This window comes from Haliotis rubra, unplaced genomic scaffold, assembly GCF_003918875.1.
Source record: "Haliotis rubra isolate DU_JTF1 unplaced genomic scaffold, ASM391887v1 Scf46, whole genome shotgun sequence".
Taxonomy (NCBI): domain Eukaryota; kingdom Metazoa; phylum Mollusca; class Gastropoda; order Lepetellida; family Haliotidae; genus Haliotis; species Haliotis rubra.
The window spans coordinates 885,691-907,878 of record NW_025767146.1 but is presented as its reverse complement, the minus strand read 5'-3'; the positions used below and the strand labels follow the sequence as shown (position 1 = coordinate 907,878).

Genomic DNA, 22,188 nt, shown 5'->3' with positions numbered 1-22,188 from the left:
CATTGCCTCCACAACCTATGGTATCTGCTGCCAGATAATCGAGAATGGTTGTTGTCTGGTGATGACGACGATCAACTGGGGCACGTTCCACAACGTTGTGACAAAAATAAACAAATACAAAAGTAAGTTACAGATAACTTACGTCTCTCCAGCGAGTTGTCAGAAGTAGAGTGAAGTATTACCAAGATTGGGCGTACCGTGGGATAGTTAGCTGTGGAATTTATAGCGTTCTCATAGCTAAAATATCATTACGTTAACTGAGTAAAGTGTAAAAAGCGAAAAATCCGAACGACGGTAATATGTTATTTACAGCGAAGGAATGTGCTGGAGTGAAGGTACCCCCTCCATATGATCACCCTCCCCCACATCTCAGTCACCCCCTCACCCGTCTACTACCCTCCCCCGGGGTCCTGATATACCGCTCCTACCTCCACGATTTTCTCTATAAAGGACAGGATACAGCCCGGTTTGAGGATTTTCGAACACTCGGAATATATTATACCTCAAACTTGAGACTATTGACGCGCTCGCTGAGGCCTTTTACGTCAACTAGGTTTGATCGATGAGTTTGTGCCGAAACATAGGCGGCAAAATAATACCGTCCTCTTCCAGGCGACTATTTAAACCGGTGGAAATACTCCAGTAAATGACCAAGACGATCTGACGTATTCCTCCAGATATACTCGTCGTCTCTTGCCATCAAAACACCCTCTGGGTACTCGAAGCAAGCAGATATCTTTGCGAATACTTTCACCTGTGCGAATACATCAATATAGCTAATGACTTAGCAGCGAGAGTTAAGTTTGGTTTGGCCAATATGGAAATCGATCCGTCGCTTTTTCTGCTGTGCACAAGCGGTCTCGCGAGCCAACTTTAAGTTAGCATTAAATAATTGCCACAAAATGAAATTAGTATGTGGCTGAGGATGCGAAACACATGCATGACTCGGGATTGTGTACGGTACCTGAAAGCAGGGTCAGCTACTCGAGAAAACCACCTACATACGAACCTAGATATCGATGCGAGGCAGCGGTCAACTTGAAGAACGTGGGCTTCTTCTGTCTCCACGTGGCGTCAAGGTGTATCCGACTCTCCTGCTACTGGCTCTCCCGCGATTTACCGCCTGGAAACATGTCTCTGAGTGGTGCATATACGTGCCTCCCTTGCTTGGTATTCCAGCGTTCTCTACCTGTTCATTTCTCGCCCGTTCAACATTAGAGTCAGCTGGATAGCGCTTCGCTTCTCTTGCCCAGTGGTGCCGCACCAGCCAACAGTTTCACAAGCGAGCTTATCACAAAACTTTTTCCCTATGCACCTGTGCGCGTCATCAACTGCCAGGCACATGGAGCTATGTGGGAGGGAGAACGAACAACCCAGTACACCCAGCCCCGACGTTGGCCACTGCGCAGGCCGCATTCATTGCCCCCACTCTATCACATATTTATACCCAATCAGCCCGTGCAGCTATCTGTTTATTCAATACAGCATGCAAGTGTTACCACAACCTGCTTTTTCCTATATCGCCACATAAGATATCCCCGTCCACATCGATTTACAGGCTGTAATCTTATATCCAGCTCAAATTACTTCTATGGTATGTGTGGGTATCAGTGGAACTTTAATCATTCAGCTATATTTGGGAGAATACCGCCGCATAATGATTTGTTAAAAAACCGTTCCTTTGTATCATTCTTTATGAAATAATCATTTATGACCAGCTACACGAATATGCCGCTAGAAGATTTTGATTTAACGACTGGTGTGATTTATGAAACTAATGCATTTGGCATGGCTGGTAATAATCTCAACTTAATCGTCCTATTTTCTTTAATTAATTGCTGCGGAAACATTGAATTCCGGTAAATGATCAAGCGGTGCTCGTAATCGCTTGCTTGGTGCACGACGTGTAAAGATAGCTGAAGAGTAGCAGGTGTGACGTATCTCCAACGGTTCGTTTCAGCGCACTCCAACTCAACATGAACACTGAGTCTTCCAAGAGATGATTACTACTCGCTTGAACAATATTGGAGACGTGGAGACTAAGTGGGTTATTGAGACAACACACAGGCTGCATCTACTGACTGTTCTTTGGCTTTGCATATACAGAACATACTTCCAGTCAGGTGTAGCGTCGACAGTATGTGGCGTCGACCGTGGGATTTCATCGACTGGCTCGTCTCTGGTTCTGCTCTGGTTTAGCTCTGGTTTGGCTCTTGGTCAGCTCATCAGGTGCGTTGACCGACTATCACATCCAACGTTGCACTTTGGCATGCTCATTTGTAAATTTGTCTATGGATCAGGTGGTCGTTCCTTACGTGGCTGAACAATGCGTCTTCGGAGAACTAGCCAACGTCTGAGCTCAGGATGTACTGATCTATCACGAAGATACAGCATAGGTCACAACATGCTGACTAGTTCGGGAGTTATGTCGCGGTAAATATTTCATATCCACTGCTCCTGACTACATAGTAAAAGTAACATGATTTGAGGTTTTCATGTATTCAATGTAAAATGTTAACTCAATTATAACTCCATGAGTTTCGACAGCCATCAACTGGGTTTTCTTAAACAGGTTCCCGTTGTCGTCTCTGGCGTTTACTGACAATTTTATTCATTCACACATGTTACAGGTTCAAAGAGACTGTATAGCATTCAACTCAACATGCAGCTATGTTGTACAAGTGTTGACGTTCTAGCATGGCATTTTGTTCCAGGCACAAAAACAAGATTCGAAGATGCCATGCTACATTGTTGCAAGCATACCACCTTCACCCAGGCGTACTGGTAAATTGTATAGATTTCAGAGGTGTTATGGCTGGCCGTGTTAAGTATTGCCACAACGTATTCTCTGGTCACTATGCTCTTCAAAGTATCAGCAATGCAACGGTACCAGAATGTTTTAAAGCCTCAGTGGCATACTGCCGAATGACTAAGTGCTCACCGTGTGATATTCATTTGAAGATATATTATATTTAATGTTAAGGGAGTTGAGGATAATCGTTGGTTATTTGGGGGCAGGTTGGGGTTTTGAATTATCTGTACCTTTAATGCTGGAAAACAGTAAATATTTTTAATCAGTTCCAATAAATATAATTAATCACATGCTGTTTGATAAATGATATGGCCTGAGCCAGAAAAGACTGATAACATAATACATAAACTAACAACATCAACAACAACATTACAAAACCAGAATACTGAAAAGTCAACACCTAAACGTGGATTTCATATCTGCACCCAATTTATTGCTTAGACCTTTCATTTGCATTAGAAGGTGATAGACAGACAAACGTGAACGTATGTGGATTTTGTTCCTTTTTTCAATGATGCCATGGTTAAAAATTGCCCCTTCATGTGAATGAGAGGCCTAATTATATGGAGAGTTATATACACAGTGGTATAGGGAGATCGGGTTAATTAATAAAGACACTGAAAGCATGTATGGGGTAGGGGAGCCAATGGGAGTAATCACTTGGAGGCAATGAGCTGATATTGTTACAGCAGACTAATTAAGCTAAGTGCGCTAACAAAGTAATTAGTCTGAGTAAGGCAGCAACGTTACGTTACGATCCATCTGATAAGAACCTGTCAGTAGGTTACGATAATTGCCAATAACTCAGCCGAGTTTACATTTGTTAGATAGATTCTTTTATCTCTCTTAATGGCTGGTTTCATTTGCATTTTCTTCACATAATGTAGTTTGTTCTTCATAAAGTGGTTGACAGTTATCTCGAGGATTTGTTTTCTTGCCAAAAGGAGATTGTTGATTATGTGTCCAAGAGGGCCCATCTCAACCAAATCAGGGTAACAAAAGTACAATTATGAAAGTTAACTTCATTTAGACAGGAATAACAATATCCACAGGGTCTTAGTACTTCTGCCACAGGATAGGAGACTATTGACAAAATGGAACGACATGTGTAAAAGCCAAACACTACAAACCACCGCCATCATACCAGATGTTCAGGAAATGAGAGTAAGCATCAAGAACACGAAACAGATAGTCATTCGACAAGGAAATAGCTCTCTAACTAACGTATTTTGTGGATTATGCTATCCTCAAATGAGGACATTCAGATGGCTAAGTAACAGACATAGCCTTCGGTCTAGATGGAAGGTAATCGCCAGTACCAGCAAGAGATCGGAAATGACATTGTCACCCAATCGGGACCCATGAAGTCGATACAACGAGTGAAGTAGATTCGCAGTCCACATTCTTGTCATGTAGTAAGTTTTCGAAGGACACGTCGCTTATAAGAGCAAGGTCTGAAATGTCTTTCAACGTTCACCCAAAAAATCCGTTCCAGAGGTCGAACTAGGGTATTAAACATTAAAGATGAATTACAATTAACCCAAGTTCTGTGCGTGCCTTTGGTTGGCAAAGAAGGAACCTCTCAAGCGGGAGAGTCAGAGACGCGTACAAGTATATAGGCTGATGCAGTGTTACAGAGATCAAACGCAATGGTACCTTCGGGAATTTTATGACTGATATTGATTCTTATTCCCAAAAAATTGGTGAATAATGTACAGAAAGTTGATACGCCTAGGAAAGTGAACGTCACGCATTATTGCATGAACTGTTATATTACCATACATTTGATTCCCAATCCACCAAAGAGGGTATTTTACATATCACTCTTGTCTGATGTTTTAGTATTGTGCAACTAATGAGATTCCTAACCTAGTAATTATGAATTAATACACATTTGTTTGTCAAAATGTTCGGATTCCAGCCGCTGAAATGGTAGGCGGTAATGTGCTATTTTAAATACAATATCCCCCGTTTAAAAAAATCAATGCTTATTAGATCACTTGGGTCCACTTGCACAAACAGATGTTATTGTTGAGCCTGTCCTTAGTGTGTAATAAAGTAACTGAGTTCATTTATATTACCGATCTAAGCCCTGTATATAATAAATGTGATTTGAGGTATGAGAATTACATGCCACTATTCGTTACTACCGATCTTAGTACAAATCGATTTGTAAGTGTGATTCAATTCACGCCTATATGCTAGTAGCCTCCACTGCAAATCTGAACACCAAGATTTTCGCTGGAGTATTCCATAGTAGGGGAGTTACTTTTCTGTATTACAAAGGATATTAGTCCTATGCCTGTTCAAAGTGTGCCATAAAGTACAAGTAAATCAGACTTAGCGCGAAGATTGCTTTGAGCAAGTGGGCCCAGATTAGAAGACACAAGCTTAGGCACGCCATGGCGCAATATCGACCTCTTCGGGCAGCTTGATTAGTTTGGCTAACTTTTATTAATGTAGTTGATATTCCTTGAGGTGAGAAGTGTCAGATGCTTGCTTTGGAAATCACTTTTGCTGCTGGCTAGTCACGCCCAATATGAAATATTTCTGGTAGAAACTGACCGCTGGTCTCACATCAAATATAAGAAAACATCTATCAAATAAATGAAACATCCATGGCGTGCATACTGCAATTTGTGTAACCCATCAGACCAGGTGAGTAGCTGTTGGAAATAGGCTGCAAGCTCCCATCTAATTCCAACTTGTCACTCTAGACGACCTTGGACAATAATGCGGTATGTGAGTGAGCGGATGGTGTTGATAGCCACGATGAATATTATTTTTAGTTATTAGACGGCGTGAATGGCTGATGTGACAGGAAGCATCGGAGACAAGAACTAATGCCCAAAACATATACGGATTGGGTGCTAACAGATTAAGAGTGATAATTAAAGTTTGTATGGGATTCAAACTCCGGATTAACTGATCCGGTCAACTCACTTCATTTACTTTTAGAAAAAAACATGCATACTATATAGGATACGACAAAATACATGAGGCGCAATTTACGTACAAAATATATACATGTCAAACTAAAGGGATGTGCACAGCATTGTACCCAAATACGTTGTACACATAAAGAAGAACTTTCGTTGCTTAGCCTTCTTGCCAGACTTAGTCACTGACTGTTTTGAGAACGTTATCTCCTATTTACCAGTAACTGTACTATTTCATGTACATCGAGTGGGTGTGTGGATTTACAGCTTGTGCTTATTCCAGCATGTTGTGTTCCAACAGAGCGCGCCTTAAACAACCGTGACTCAAGAAAGAGAGCTAATAGCTCATGTTTCTGTTACTTAAAGCTTTCGTGCTACCCTTGGCAAGATCTGCATCGCACACAGCACCATTACTCTGTTTGTTTTTATAATTGTCTTAGCAGATATAAAACCACAATTGCGGTGCATAACAGGATCTGTATATAGACAGCGGCCGCCTTGGAACACAGTACACAGCCCACGTCACACATGGCTACATTGGCGGGGCGCTTTGTGTTATTAGGCGACCTGCAAGAAGCTGGTCAAACTGAAAGAACGCTGTACAAAGAAGTGAATGTTATTGTACTTGGTTACTTAATAAACGGGGACATTAGGCGTAAGGAGACATTAATCCAAGCAATGTTGATCGCTATTCCCATACGGAAAATCCTATATTCCCTTCAGAAATAACTCTGTCCGACTAAACTGAACGAGATGCGTAAATTCAGAGCGCTCTAAAACACGGGACGTATATTTGCACGTTTTCCCGATCGAAGTGCTTTTAGGAATCACACTGAAGCAGCTATGTTTGTCTTTTATTTAATTACCAGCCATCTTTATTTGCAAAAGTTCTTCAAACACCTCCTGAATTTTGACACTTATCCATGGAAGTAAGCCAGTGTTTGTGTGACATAGGCTGACATTAGCTCTCACAAAGGTTCTTTATCTCAAATAATTTAAACTAAAGCTGTCAGCATCCCCAGGTCCCAACGGACAAGTCGTCTTCTATTAAATGAGAGCTATGAGCCTTTCTAACGATTGTTGTTTCAATTTAGAGTAGTGCCATTGTGCAGCAATTGTTCACAGCCCACTGGGCAGATTTCACTTGGCGTGTGCCCGACTATCCTTGGTGAACCTTTCCATGACCCAGTTGTGGTTGATGTTAGTCTACAGCCTATTAACCACACTATCAATACGTAAGAGTATAGTAAGGATCCCTTAAATGTATTTAGTGTTCTCCAGAGTATCGCCTGGGCTACAATGTCTGGTATACACAGGATTGATGGCTAGCTGTCTTTGTTCCACATAGCAACAAATGGAGATAATCAAGGAAACGCTACAACTTTACAGTCAGGGAGGAAACTTAAACACGATTATACATCCATAAACCCACTGATAACAGTTTCAGTGGACAATTACGATTAATTGAACAAACAATTGATGATATGAAGGATTAATGTACCCACATTGGCACGACTGTGTGTGCTAAGTCAGCAGTCTTGGATACCCGAAACAGCGGCAGCGGCGTCGATATGCACGATGCTGTTGATGGTGGAGCTAATCTGTTTCAAGGGGACCAGTGCTAACAGGTCAAACATTGTTCCTTTGCCGATAATTATCAGAGTCCACAGTACCAAATACTAAGACGGGCAGCTGACTTTGTCTGATTTCAAGAACCATTCCTCATGTGTAATTGTCGAGAGTCAGGTCATGCTACCGTTGCTCACGGCTCTGTTCGCTTGAGGTCTCCTCACAACACATTAGGACCATCACAAGTGTTCAGTGTTGGGCTTCTATTATATTTAGTACAAACGTTCCCTCTACAGCTCCTAGTTTCCCGACACATCCTGACACCCTGGCACGCTGATCGATACTCCACACTCTCGGGGGATGTCTTTGCCGAAGCCACTGTACACTCTCCGCTTCTACGATCTTCCATAATATAAATATAGCATTTTTTCCTTCAGCTCAAAGCGCATAAAGAACGAACCGAAATGCAATTATCTTCCTAAACAAGAAGTAATCAAATTACAAGCATCACATCGCCAGTACTCGAGACAATGCAGGGCTTCAAAACAGGTCTTTTCAACTATGCATATCTTATCATCAGCGAACTTAATTTCACCTGAGCTTTTTGGATCTGCACAATGTATGCAGATGACTACATATCCAATATACCCTTGCATACATTTGAGGTGCAACCAATCGTATAATGGAATATATAGTGAATACAGCTGGGATAATTGGAAATTTAATTTGAATTAATTGGGCACAATTGTACATACACATGAAATATATGAAGCACGATGGGACATTATGGCGTTTAATGGAAAGTATACTGGAAGTATATGGTATAATAAAAACAGATGTGAAATATATGAAGCACGATGGGACATTATGACGTTTAATGGAAAGTATACTGGAAGTATATGGTATAATAAACACAGATGTGAAAATAAACAAGTGTAACCTAACTGGACAAATATATCCGCGCTTGTTTGTGGATTAACGCCAATTCCAGCTATATGACGTCTATATTAAATCAATCGATTCTTGAGTAGACAATCCAGTGATCGACATCATGAACATAAGTATAAACAAATGGGATTCGACGTCATGCATTAACCATGTCAGCGGGCATGACCAACCTATCCATTTGTCGCCTCTTACGACAACCATGCATTGCTAAATTGCTAAAGGCAAGTCAAACCAAGATCTTCAGGGTGGGGGGACATTTGTAGTGTAATTGAATATGGTTAAAAATATACTTTGGTGTGACAAATCTGATATATGTTTTGCATAAGATAAATGCATATTCAAACTTGACACATGCATATACCAAAGTATTTAATTAACATTAAACACTATACATGTGTGAGGTATGTTTTTCAATGGCCTGCATCCTTATAGCAGTCATGACTGTGCTGCCGAACTTTTAACAAACGTCTTTTTAGCATTGTGATGAATATGTCGAACGTTCAAGAAATATGAGAAAGAGCCAAACTTTTCGAACAAAAAGATGAACAGTTAATGTATCTAATATTGATCCATGGGTTTTCATAAATGAAATTCGTACAGACTTGACTGGAAGACAAAGGGTTGTTCTTGAAAATTTAATTTTACTCAACGTTTGTAAAAAATATTGATCGGTAGATCCGTTCACATAGTAATTAAAAACGCCCAGGGGGAACCCAGGGCATCAGTTTCATACCTTGATCTATGCATAGAAAATTAAGATACTTAAAGTCTCCGCACAAAAGGGATGATTTCAATTTCCCAATAGTCAATCTTCCTTTCATGTCACGCACCATACCCTATGCCCTAGCCTTTAATGTCCTCTCAGGTTGATTTCAGCGTACTTCGCACCGTGCTGGTTAGAAAATTTATGTAAGGATCATATGAAAGTATGACAAACCCTCAGACAATCTGCAGGCTTAACAAATAGGGGTACACCGCGCCATAGCTGCAGGAAAAACACATTTGATCTTGTTGAAGATTTCTATGTTTCTATATGTTTCAGTCGTTGCGCAGCATTGTCCAGAAACCTTTCAAGAGTATCCTTCAGTAGATGAACACGGGGACAGATCATCAAGCGTTTCCGGCACCTGTACTGATCATCAACTCTTCCTGGGAATGCGTGTTCCATTTATTGGTGCCTAAAGTGTGCCGGTGACATTTCCAAGCTATCGCTGCTCTGAAGAGCTGCCTATCACAGACAGCCCGAGGATGTACCTGCCAATTTAAGTTAGAAACTTTCAGAAAGTCGACACCCACTAATTACTTCCCGGACTGAATTTCAACAGTTCAGAGACCTCGACCTTTACTTTCCACTGCAACAGTTGGACATGCTCATTTGTTTCGCAATTACCTAGTCAACAATGATTCGTTTGTTTATGCATTATTCCGCGTTACTTTTTGTATTCTTTACGTGAGTTGGGGATGTGTATATGATTACTCCAACATCTGCGATGTGTTTATTTACTGCTGTTACATAGAGCGTGATGTATCAGGCTACAAAAGTTTTCCTTTTTTCTAATGGAGGACCGGAATTATGGGACCTTAGACGGACTATATAAATCTGTGTGGATGTTAGAAGTAACAGCTTTAAAGAGAACTTTGCGTGTAGCAACACATCATCGGATAGGCAGAATGAGGTCGATATACATAACCCTGTTACAGGTATACCTCAAGGTTATATTTGCGACACTAACACATAACGCACGTCAAATGCATTTCCAATATAAGTCAGTCTGACAGAGGTATGTCTCGGTTAGGTGTTCCTGTCCATATGCCTAGTACACTATAATGAAATATCTAGGTGATGCTGCAATGAAAGTTCACACTCACTCTTTTCTATTTCGAAACCATAGGGGCAAGTGAGTGAGTGTATGGATTTAATGACGTTTCGAATAGTATTTCTGTAATATCACGACGCGCCAGCTCTATATGGGATTAGAAATCTAACACATTTGGGATTACATTTTCTCAGGAAGTACATATTCTACTTCTTTTCATTGGGTTGAGTCCCATCCGAGATTCGAGCCCACTCAACACTGCTAACTAAGGACAGAACCGCACTATTCCATATTTAATTACCCTTAAATGCCAGAGAACTGAGAGATGGGTTAACATCATCACTAGACAGTGCCGTCATTCTTGTGTAAGCTTCTCTTCTTTTTTAGGTAGGCGAAACTCTGGTGTACGATATCTGTGCTGTCTCCAACACACTGTGAGTAGTGCTAATAACTGTTCATCAGTGTAAATTATTCCTCAGTTGGGTCGTTTCTTCACTGTCTACACACCAGCAATCAGTTTTGTATGCACTGCTTGAGTTTACGTTATCTTTTTCATCGGTTTTGATGTTCGTTTTGTTTATTTTTAGGAAGAGAAAGAGGATCTTTATTCTTTTTTCTCCTCTATATAGTTCTAACATGTTTAGCAGAAGTGCTGTATTTCTTATGTGGTTTTAAATTAGGTTCCATGGCGTTCCTATACATAGTTGGATAGTTGGCTTACCGTTAGAACTATCGTGCTGTTGCTACGCAACTTTCACTTCCGGTATAGGTATATGCGTATCCGATTCTCTAGCTGCTGGGCGAACCAGTCTGTGTATCAGTAGAATACACATTCATATAAACACATATATTGGGTTGGTTTTGATTGAGGTCACCCGTGTCGACCAGATCACCAGAAGAAATAAACGCGAACTCAAAAGGGTCCCAAGTTCCAAACATATCATTCAGTCGGACATTTGCTTTGGGTTAACTGACAGACTGTTTACATGGCGGCAGGTACTCTTGTTCCTGGAGTGCTGTAGAACTAACATTACCACGTGGCTGTAGGAAATGTTTACGGATAACGTAAACAAAGATATTTTGTATTTGGTTCTGTTTATTTGAATATTTTGGTGAGATGACAGTGCATCCATTTACGCATCGATTATCATTTATGTAATTGTTTTTAATAGAAAACTGTTGTACATGTATTTGAAAAGACCCTTTGTGAAGTCAGGATCCTATGGGATGCCGGTCGGCGCATTACTCCGTTAGAAACTTAATGAGTTTTAGTCTGCCTTTGAAGACGTATGCATCACATTTCGACTTCACACATCGTGCCAACAGAAAATTTCAAAGAAGAATGTTTTTTCACCTGGTTATACGTTTAATGTCCTGTAATACTCATGTTAGATTGTCCAAGCAATTATACTAATTTGTTTTGCAACTCAGCTTTTGATGTGGAGTTACAGAAATAGCTAGAGACACGCTGTGTTTCAGAAAAACAAGCGTTGTGTTCCCAAGATGCTGTCATGCCAACATACTTTCTTTCTGTAGGATTATATACTGCCGCAATAAGTTCCTGTAGGATGAATCCGAGCACAAATTGTTTCTGTAGAATGAACTACCGATATATAGTGTCCCATAACCGCCGACCCACAGTTTTCCGGAATGGTGTATCAGTGACAGAAAGTGTTCAAGTAAGAATAACCACTGATAACTCTGTAGAATATACCAGTAACACGAAGTATATCTGTGGGATGAATGTCGGACAGAATTTGTACCTGTAAAATGAACCAGTAACACAAAGTATTTTTGTAGGATTAAGCCATGAGACAAGTGTTCCCGTTTGATTAACTGATGACAGAACGTGTTCCTGAAGGGCGTACCACTAACACATTGTCCTCCTATAGGAGGAAAAACTTGACGACTCTTTTCATGTAGGATGGATGAACCATAAACACAAAGTGTTCCTGTGTGATGAATCCTTGCCATAATTTGTTCCTGTGGGATAAATCACTGATAGAAGATGTTCCTGCAGCAGGAACGACAACCATTACGTTTTCTGCAGGATGGACCATCGATACATGTCGTTCCTGCAGGACACACGACTGACACGCTTTGGTCCTGTAGAAGGAACCATTGTCACATGGTTGGTTGAACTAATTACGTAATTACACGAGGGTGGCTGAACATTTCTAACTGTGGGTCTTACTATGATGGACTACGTAACATTGGTGGTAACTGTTTTCCAGCATTATCCAATCCGTGGTCCCCAAACCCAATATATAGAATGTTTTTCAGACAGCTCTTCCTTCAGGTTTGGAAAGAGCTGGACATCTGAGGGTGCCAAATCTGGCTGTTTAACAAGGTCGAAGCAATACTCAAGACGCCCTGCCATGACGACAATAGACAGGTGCATCGTCCTGATGAAACATTTGATGTTCTCACGCAGTTGCCAGGACTTATTCGCGTAATTCGGTCTTTTCTATGGGAGTCCACCAGCATTATTCATTTAGAAAACGATGAAACTTTTTCTTAGAGGTTAGACCTTTCCACAGTTTTGATTGTTGTTTAGTCCTTGCCGGGTGGTGGGGAAACAACTGTAATATTGTTCCAAAGAATTCAACGAAATCGGCTGAGTGTGCGACCTGAATTCTAGTGAGACGATAGCATGCTGAAACATTTGGCATGTCCAGAACATTCCTCAGATTGGAGCTTGCTGTTCTGAACTCCGCTGCCATCATAAAGCCCTTAGTTGCGGCAGTTGAAGGTCTTCTTGATCTTGGATCGTCTTCGAACCCCTCTTCTTCCCCTCTTGAACTCAACTTGCACCTTTTCAAAGTGGTAAAGGAAGTAGCGGCGTCCCCTAAGGTTGGAGCATTTGGAGCCTGATACTTCATGACAGCTAACTTTGTTCGCTTTCATCAGAGAGCACATAGTCATTTTGATACCAACTGATAAGCCATTGGACTGCTTCCTGGTTGTGCAGCACATACTCATGGAAAGTATTGAGCATGATGCATGTAAACTGTTACGGTTGTAATGTACATACTGCGCAGTTTCCACCATCAGTGGAAGTGTTATTGAAGTGGCATGCAACATTATAGACACAATTCAATATAATATTCAACTGAGTCATATATCATTAACACTCTCCTATCATTGTCTACCCATTGGACTCCCTGTGTATCATGTTCTATCCTAACAGTGGGTGTGTAAGTTGATCTTTACGCTGGTGTACGTAATACTCCAGCAACAGCAAATAGTAACTGATTGAGTTTAGTTTTACGCCGCTTTTAGCAATATTCCAGCAATATCAAGACAAGGGACACCAAAAATCTGCTTCGCACATTGCAAGGAACAGCAAACAGGGAACCAATGGCAGCAGTCTTCATACAATGTGTCTATGTGTGGAATCGAACCTTTGACTTCGGCGTGACGAGGGGACGATTTAACCCATAAGCTCCAGCAGAACCTCTTTTATTATTGATGACATTGCAACATTCCTGTGGACGTTCTACAGACGTGCTGAGATGGATAGTCAAACAGGCCACCAGGAGCCTTTAATTATTGATTTCTTTTACTAATAGGACTAACACGGTGGATTGATTGCGTAGTCCTTCTTTAATATTGTATTCGAAGATCATTCAAGATTCAAAGCTCTCCAGTCAACGAGAATAGTACTTGGGACATAACTCCCTGCTGAAGGCGATTGGAAGACTGGTTCTCGCTCGCACCAACCGTCACAAATACAAAGCCATCGATTTCATCGCGCAGCGTATATGTTTTTCTACTACCCAGACATCCTATTTATTATCATGCCTTAATTCACAATCGTGGTCAAGAAACGAAACAGTTCGTTAATGGCCCTCTCAACACATAGATCAGTTCAGTCCCGGTGAAGTTCGACTGGCAGGCCTACAGACATGGAGGTAACATACCTCCCAAGGCTGAGACACATACCTTCTTAATGCAGCGTCGAGTGAAAGACATACCTGCCTATTGGACGGACGACTAAGAGAAATACCTGCGTACTAGACGAACGACTGAGGGGCATACCGTCCACATGAGCTATATCTTCAAGATAAAGAGCCTCATGAAAGACGTACCTGCCTAATAGGGAGTCTACTGAGAGGCCTACCTTATTACGGGACGGGCGACTGAGAGACATGCTTTCCTAATGGAGGTTCGAATGAAAGGAATGCTTTCCCTGGAGACGGTTCTAAGAAACATATCCGTTGGAGAAAGTTAACTGGAAACAGACCTCCCTTGGTGAAGGTCAGTTGGGAGACTATACATCTATTAAATGAACACGACTGGTAAGCATATTTCCCTAGGTGAAGGTGGTCAGTATGACATACGTCCTAGCGTCTTTGTGTGGAGCAGTCCAAGAAGGAAGTTGAAAGTGAAAAGTCAGCCCAAGGCGGAGGTCAACGGGACAGTTTCGTCTTATGTTTCACGTCAACTGAGGAAACTCCTAAGATACAGACATCCCTTGGGGGAAATAATACAGAAACAATAAAGCAAGAAGTGAATAGGTGCATAGGTAGCGGAGGTTAGTTAAATGCTACGAGTGGTAATGACGACGTAAGTGCGAAGAACATTTCTGTAGAACGGGAACTACCAATTTTTAGATCTTACCTACGTTGTTGGCTCCAGGTTCAACCAAACTTCAGCAAAGTACAAATGTGTCAATAAATCGTTTCTTTAAACTTCCTTTTCTACCGCTCGTCCAGGACGGGCTTCTTCGCCAATACACGTTGTGCCTAGTAACAGCCTGACGTCGGCCGGGACTGTCGAGTGTTGAAGAAATGTTGCACAGCTAACCGCCTCTTTGTCATCGTCCCTTTCATGACACACTAAGGCAGACAACCGACACCTTGCAAGTTACATACACTGCGCATAGGCTCCAGGGGTCTCTTCAACCTACGACCGTGAATACATTGTTCTGATTCCTAGACACTTAATATAATAAGCACAAGGCAGACTGGGGATACACCATTACTCTCGATTTAAGTAAGTACATGTTAAGTATATATGTTAGAGCCCGTGAACCCCTGATCTAATCGTCCAAATGAAGATTCCAGGCCCGAGGGTTTATATTAATCACTTCAACGATTAAAGCATGAGGTCTGGGGGCTGTGATATATTCAAGTGAATGAGTAAGTTAGGTTTCGAGAAATGATTCAGTTACCCTCATCCGGAAGGAAAATGCACGCAGAGCACTCAGACCAGAAAAAAACTGAACTAGAGCAAATCTGGATTTAAACCCTCTCTAACTGATTGTAGTGTGGCCAAGGCAGGCAGCTCCCACGTAGACAACGGGTACACACTGTTTTCATTACCAGCATTTCCGTATGTACAAATGTAGCCATGAAACAATACTTTAATTAAAATATGAAGCCACCTTGGTTCCGTATCCTGGTTGAATTGTTAACAGGCCGCTGTGACATAGCTGGAACCTTGAAGACTGCAGGGACAAAATACGATTCAGTCACCCACTCGAGGACATGATCTATTGTACCATGAAATACCTCTGGGACAGTTTCACGTAAAATATGAAATAGGTTCTGTTTCGCGAGTGCATTAGTAGTTTGCTGTAGGGTTGATAGTGTATGTCATCCATCGTCAGACCAGCCAACTGAGTTGACATGACTTACCAGTGTCTTGATCATATAATCTATTTATCGCACCTTCCCGTGGGGATACCAGGCATACAAGCTTCCTGGCATAGTGTGTAGGTTGTTAATCTGTTCTTGTTATCTGACGACATGAATCGTTTCCAATGTTGTCAACCGCTAATGTATCTGGAAAGGAGTATTAACTTATTTTCATTCATTAAGTTTAAACTTGTTCACTCTGCAAAAATATTATGCTACGTCGAAGAAGAGCACTTATGTTCTCAACACTTAAACATATGTACCTCACTTTGAATATGTCATACACATTAGAGCACTCTACACATTAACGTGTGTGTCACATTTCATAAACGTCATAAACACTGAAACAACGATATGCATGTTTTACATGTATACACACAAACAAAAACAAGCTACACCAGACATTCTACACATATACACAGCACTGCTCTATTGATCAGCAATATGCCACTATACATATAAGCGTAACTCTAATCCACGCATATACACAGCACAGCTTCAAATATAAACACTACACCATTCTACATACATACACAAAACCTCTCTACCTATCAGCAATACACTACACCACATGTATACACTACACCACTCCACATATTCACATTACACCACGTATACAATACGATACATATATATACAACGCAATTTATCACATATACATTACAATGCTATACTTGTATACACTGCAACACTACATATATACACTACACCACGTATCACATATACACTTCAACACTGTATGTATATATACACTACACCACTTATCACATATACACTGCAATACTGTATGTATATATACACTACACCACTTATCACATATACACTGCAATACTGTACATATATACACTACACCACTTATCACATATACACTTCAACACTGTATGTATATATATATATATATATATATATATATATATACACTACACCACTTATCACATATTCACTTCAACACTGTATGTATATATACACTACACCACTTATCAAATATACACCTCAACACTATATATATATACACTACACCACTTATCAAATATACACTTCAACACTGTATGTATATATACACTACACCACTTATCACATATACACTGCAATACTGTACATAAATACACTACACCACGTATCACATATACACTTCAACACTGTATGTATATATACACTACACCACTTATCACATATACACTTCAACACTGTATGTATATATATATATATATATATATATATACACTACACCACTTATCACATATTCACTTCAACACTGTATGTATATATACACTACACCACTTATCAAATATACACTTCAACACTGTATGTATATATACACTACACCACTTATCACATATACACTTCAACACTGTATGTATATATACACTACACCACTTATCACATATACACTTCAACACTGTATATGTATATATATATATATATATATATATATACACTACACCACTTATCACATATTCACTTCAACACTGTATGTATATATACACTACACCACTTATCAAATATACACTTCAACACTGTATGTATATATACACTACACCACTTATCACATATACACTTCAACACTTATGTATAAATACACTACACCACTTATCACATATACACTGCAATACTGTATGTATATATACACTACACCACTATATCACATATACATCTCAACACTGTATATATATATATATATATATATATATATATATATATATATATATATATATATACACTACACCACTTATCACATATACACTTCAACACTGTATGCATATATACACTACACCACTTATCACATATACACCTCAACACTATATATATACACTACAACACTTATCACATATACACTTCAACACTGTATGTATATATACACTACACCACTTATCACATACACAATTCAACACTGTATTTATTCACCTCTTTAAACCTTTTCTAAAACGTCTTGAAATCGAATCATTACATCAAAATCTGTGCATTTCTTTGCTGGACGGCCGCTATTTTCCTGGAAGTAAGTTCGAGATCGCCTCAAGTCGTCAACTTACAAAGTCAGCATGACAGCAAATGCAGATACCAGATCAGTAGCTGGGTTCTGATTCTTTTTCAGTTATTTCAAATCAGACGAACATGGGAACATTGTAATAACTTATAAAAGACAACTTTATCATAAAGACATACTATCAGCCGAGTACTCACCGTGTTTGCTCTGATGCAACACACAGCGTCATATAGAGCGAGTAAACATGACATCAGAAAACGTATGATGTAAAAACTCATAATAAAACTTCCTCGATAGCAAATGCATATCACCTCATTCTATACGCGTGCCACTTCCGCTTACCATGTTCATGAGGGTCCACTTTTCGCGCCTAAGGCGATCGCACCAATTTCATCTTATTCTCAGCAATCACTAACCGATCACCGCCTCATCATCCATGGGCCCCTAGACCAGCGTTACTGACTCACTGAAGTCATATTAGACAATTAATTGCCAACATTTTGTTTTTACAATTAAAGTGGCATGCTCCGTGGGAAGTCAACGGTGACTTATGAAACTGTCTCAGACGTAAAATGTATCCAGCCACGTAAGTGTTGAGCCTATGTTAATTATTATTTTGAATAACATGCGTAATACTAATACGATAGCAATATGTATATATTATCTCTGTTAAAATAACTGCTTGAGATATAATTATTCTGGTAATGAAAACAATGAAAAAATTCTTTGATGTTATATTTTCAGTTCGTTTTTAACTGAATCACCGGTAGATTGGAGCAAAACATTTCCGGCTTAGCTGAATAACAGGTAGCATAACAGGAAATAAAACTGAATTATCATGTGTTGTGATGTTTGATTGCAGGTTTCCTATACACATATCTATTTTCATTTGCAAAGTTTGTTTCTTCACCTCCGACGATACGATATAGTTTTGAATGGGCACAATACACGAAATAGCAGTTCTGTTATATCCATGGAAAATACGATTTTACTTGGCCTTTGAATGAATTTGAAAATTTAATAAAACAACATTCTGGAATGTTCCAAGATTGTGTAGCAGTACTTCCCAAGGACTGTGGAAAGTCTCTAAATGTTTAACAAGCTGAAACGAGAGATAGACAATGACTTAGAACAGTGAGAATGATCAGTCATGTATAAACAGTCACTGTCTTATGACAACTGTACATGTGTAGTGTTAATTTCTTCAATGTATTTATCTGTGATATATCGTCAACAGAGTCACATTCTGCAACCTCTGATTTGTGTATCATGATTTTAAAACGTTAACTTTTCTGGAACATAGTGGTGATTTCATTGCAGCAAATGCTGATGTGATGTTAGTGACTTTTAATCATACTTGGCTACTTGCTATTTTGCCACACTGCTGTGAGCTATAAGGTTCCAGTGATACTTTACTTTTTCAATTTAGTCATGAAATGACAGTTTTGTTCATTCAAAATAGCAAAGATTATGATTATTATTTCCATGTCATTAAACAATGTAAGGTTTACCTCTTATTGTCCATTTTTGAATTATGATCATATCTCATATACAGAACCGAAACGGACAGAACCGAAGACCTTGTACCGCAATACGTACAGCACCGTGGTAAGAGCGTACCGTTTCACCCTTACTACACTGCTCCACATATATACCCTACAACGCTCCACATATATACCTTACAACGCTCCACATATATACACTACACTGCTCCACATATATACACTACACTGCTCCACATATATAGACTACACTGCTCCACATACATACATTACACCGCTCCACATATACACACTACACGGCTCCACATATACACACTACACAGCTCCACATATAAACACTACACTGCTCCACATATACACACTACACTGCTCCACATATATACACTACACTGCTCCACATCTATACACTACGCTACATATACGACTCCACTACACGACTCCACATATATACACTACACTGCTCCACATATATACACTACACCGCTCCACATATATACCTTACAACGCTCCGAATATATACACTACACCGCTCCACATATATACAATACACGACTATACATATACACAAAACGACTCCACACATATCCACTACACGACTCCACATATATACACTACACGACTCCACATATATACACTACACGACTCCTCATATATACACTACACCGCTCCACATATATGCACTACACGACTCCACATATATACAATATACCGCTCCACATTCATTCATTCATTCATACACACTGCACTGCTCCAAACATACACACTACACTGCTCCACATATACACACTCCACTCCACCACACATACACACTACACTGATCCAAACATACAAACAACACTCCTCCACATATACAAACTATACTACTCAACACATACACACTACATCGTTCCACACATACACACTACACGACACCACACATACACACTACACTGCTCCAAACAGACACACTACACTGCTCTACATCTCCACATTACACTGTTGCAATCATACACACTATACTGCTCCAAAAAAACAAACTACACTGCTCCACACATACACAGTACACTGCTCCACACATACACACTACACCGCTCCACATATACACACTACACTACTCCACACATACACACTACAACGCTCCACACATACACACTACACCGCTCCACACATATACACTACACTGCTCCACATATACACACTACATTGCTCCACACATACACACTACACCGCTCCCCATACACACTACACCGCTCCACATATACATACTACACGGCTCCACATATACACACTACACTGCTCCACATATACACACTACATGCTTAACACATACACACTACACTGCTCCACACATACACACTACACTGCTCCACACATACACACTACACTGCTCCACATATACACACTACATGCTTCACACATACACACTACACTGCTCCACACATACACACTACACTGCTCCACACTGCTCCACATATACATACACACTACATGCTTCACACATACACACTACACTGCTCCACACATACACACTACACTGCTCCACACATACACACTACATGCTTCACACATACACACTACACTGCTCCACACATACACACTACACTGCTCCACACATACACACTACACTGCTCCAAACATACTCACTACACCGCTCCACACATACACACTACACCGCTCAATTTATACACTCTTCATGCTTCACACATATACACTACACCTCTCCCCATACACTACACCGCTCCATATATACATACTACACGGTTCCACATATACACACTTAACTGCTCCACACATCCACACTACACTGCTCCACACATACACGCCACACTGCTCAACATATACACACTATCCAGATCCACACATATACACACTACACTGCTCCACATATACACTACACCGCTCCACACATACACGCTTCACTTCTCAACATATACACACTGCCCAGATCCACACATATACACACTACGCTGCTCCACATATACACACTACACCGCTCCACACATACACACTACACCGCTCCACATATACACACTACACGACTCTACATATACACACTACACTGCTCCACATATACACACTACACCGCTCCACACATACACGCTTCACTTCTCAACATATACACACTGCCCAGATCCACACATATACATACTACACTGCTCCACATATACACACTACACCGCTCCACACATACACACTACACCGCTCCACATATACACACTACACGACTCTACATATACACACTACATTGCTCCACATATACACACTACACGACCCTACCTGTACACACTACACCGCTTCACATATACACACTACACGACTCCACACATACACACAAGCACTACACAGCTCCACACATACACACAAGCACTACACAGCTCCACATATACACACAAGCACTACACCACGACTCGTTATGGTTCATGAAAGTAATTCCTGGTGACATATGTCAAAGTATATGCAAACCTATACTTGCATCAAGAAGCCAGGGGAGTACTGGTGACGTTGGAGTTGCGCGTCTGACGTTCGCTTTTCACTTATTGACATCAGCTTTAATTGAATCACTGTAAGAGCAGCAGGATGCAAGTGTGAATCGTGCAGGGCCTATCTGCAGCCATCATCGGCCCTGAAGAGTTGGGCATGTGTTGCAGGATGAACACGCAACAACAGCATTATGGCCAAGTATAGTCACTAAATTACTCTTTAATTACTTTAAACATATTTTATTCACATTACGTGAAAGGGGTCGGTCTTCACACCTTCAGCGAGAGTCAGAATTTATTTACAAGTAGTGCAATTAGCATCATACAAAACAAGGGAAATTAATGAACAGAGTGAAAACAAAGAATAAAGAGAAGAATTAACAGTCATAATGTAACACATCTTTTTGATGTTGATATATTGCTATTTACAACCGAAAAAGTGTAAATCTTCTTTTTTTTTGTTTCGAGTGAATTATTCATCGACAAACTCTTCATCCCTATCCAAATCAAATCTAA

General features: G+C 40.3%; 1 protein-coding gene across 3 annotated transcripts in view; it reads right to left on the bottom strand.

The window, feature by feature from the left end:
- LOC124290232 (neuronal acetylcholine receptor subunit alpha-7-like) overlaps positions 1-14,845 on the bottom strand; it is a 45,707-nt gene extending 30,862 nt beyond the window's left edge. Inside the window, exon 1 of one of the 3 annotated variants that reach the window (XM_046726946.1) lies at positions 14,709-14,845. The gene's annotated coding sequence lies outside the window, so the exon portion shown is untranslated. Of the gene's footprint in view, positions 1-1,009; positions 1,399-7,256; positions 7,640-14,708 lie in introns of those variants that run through there. The other 2 variants (XM_046726945.1, XM_046726944.1) reach the window with 2 other exon arrangements.
- Positions 14,846-22,188: the final 7,343 nt, after the last annotated feature.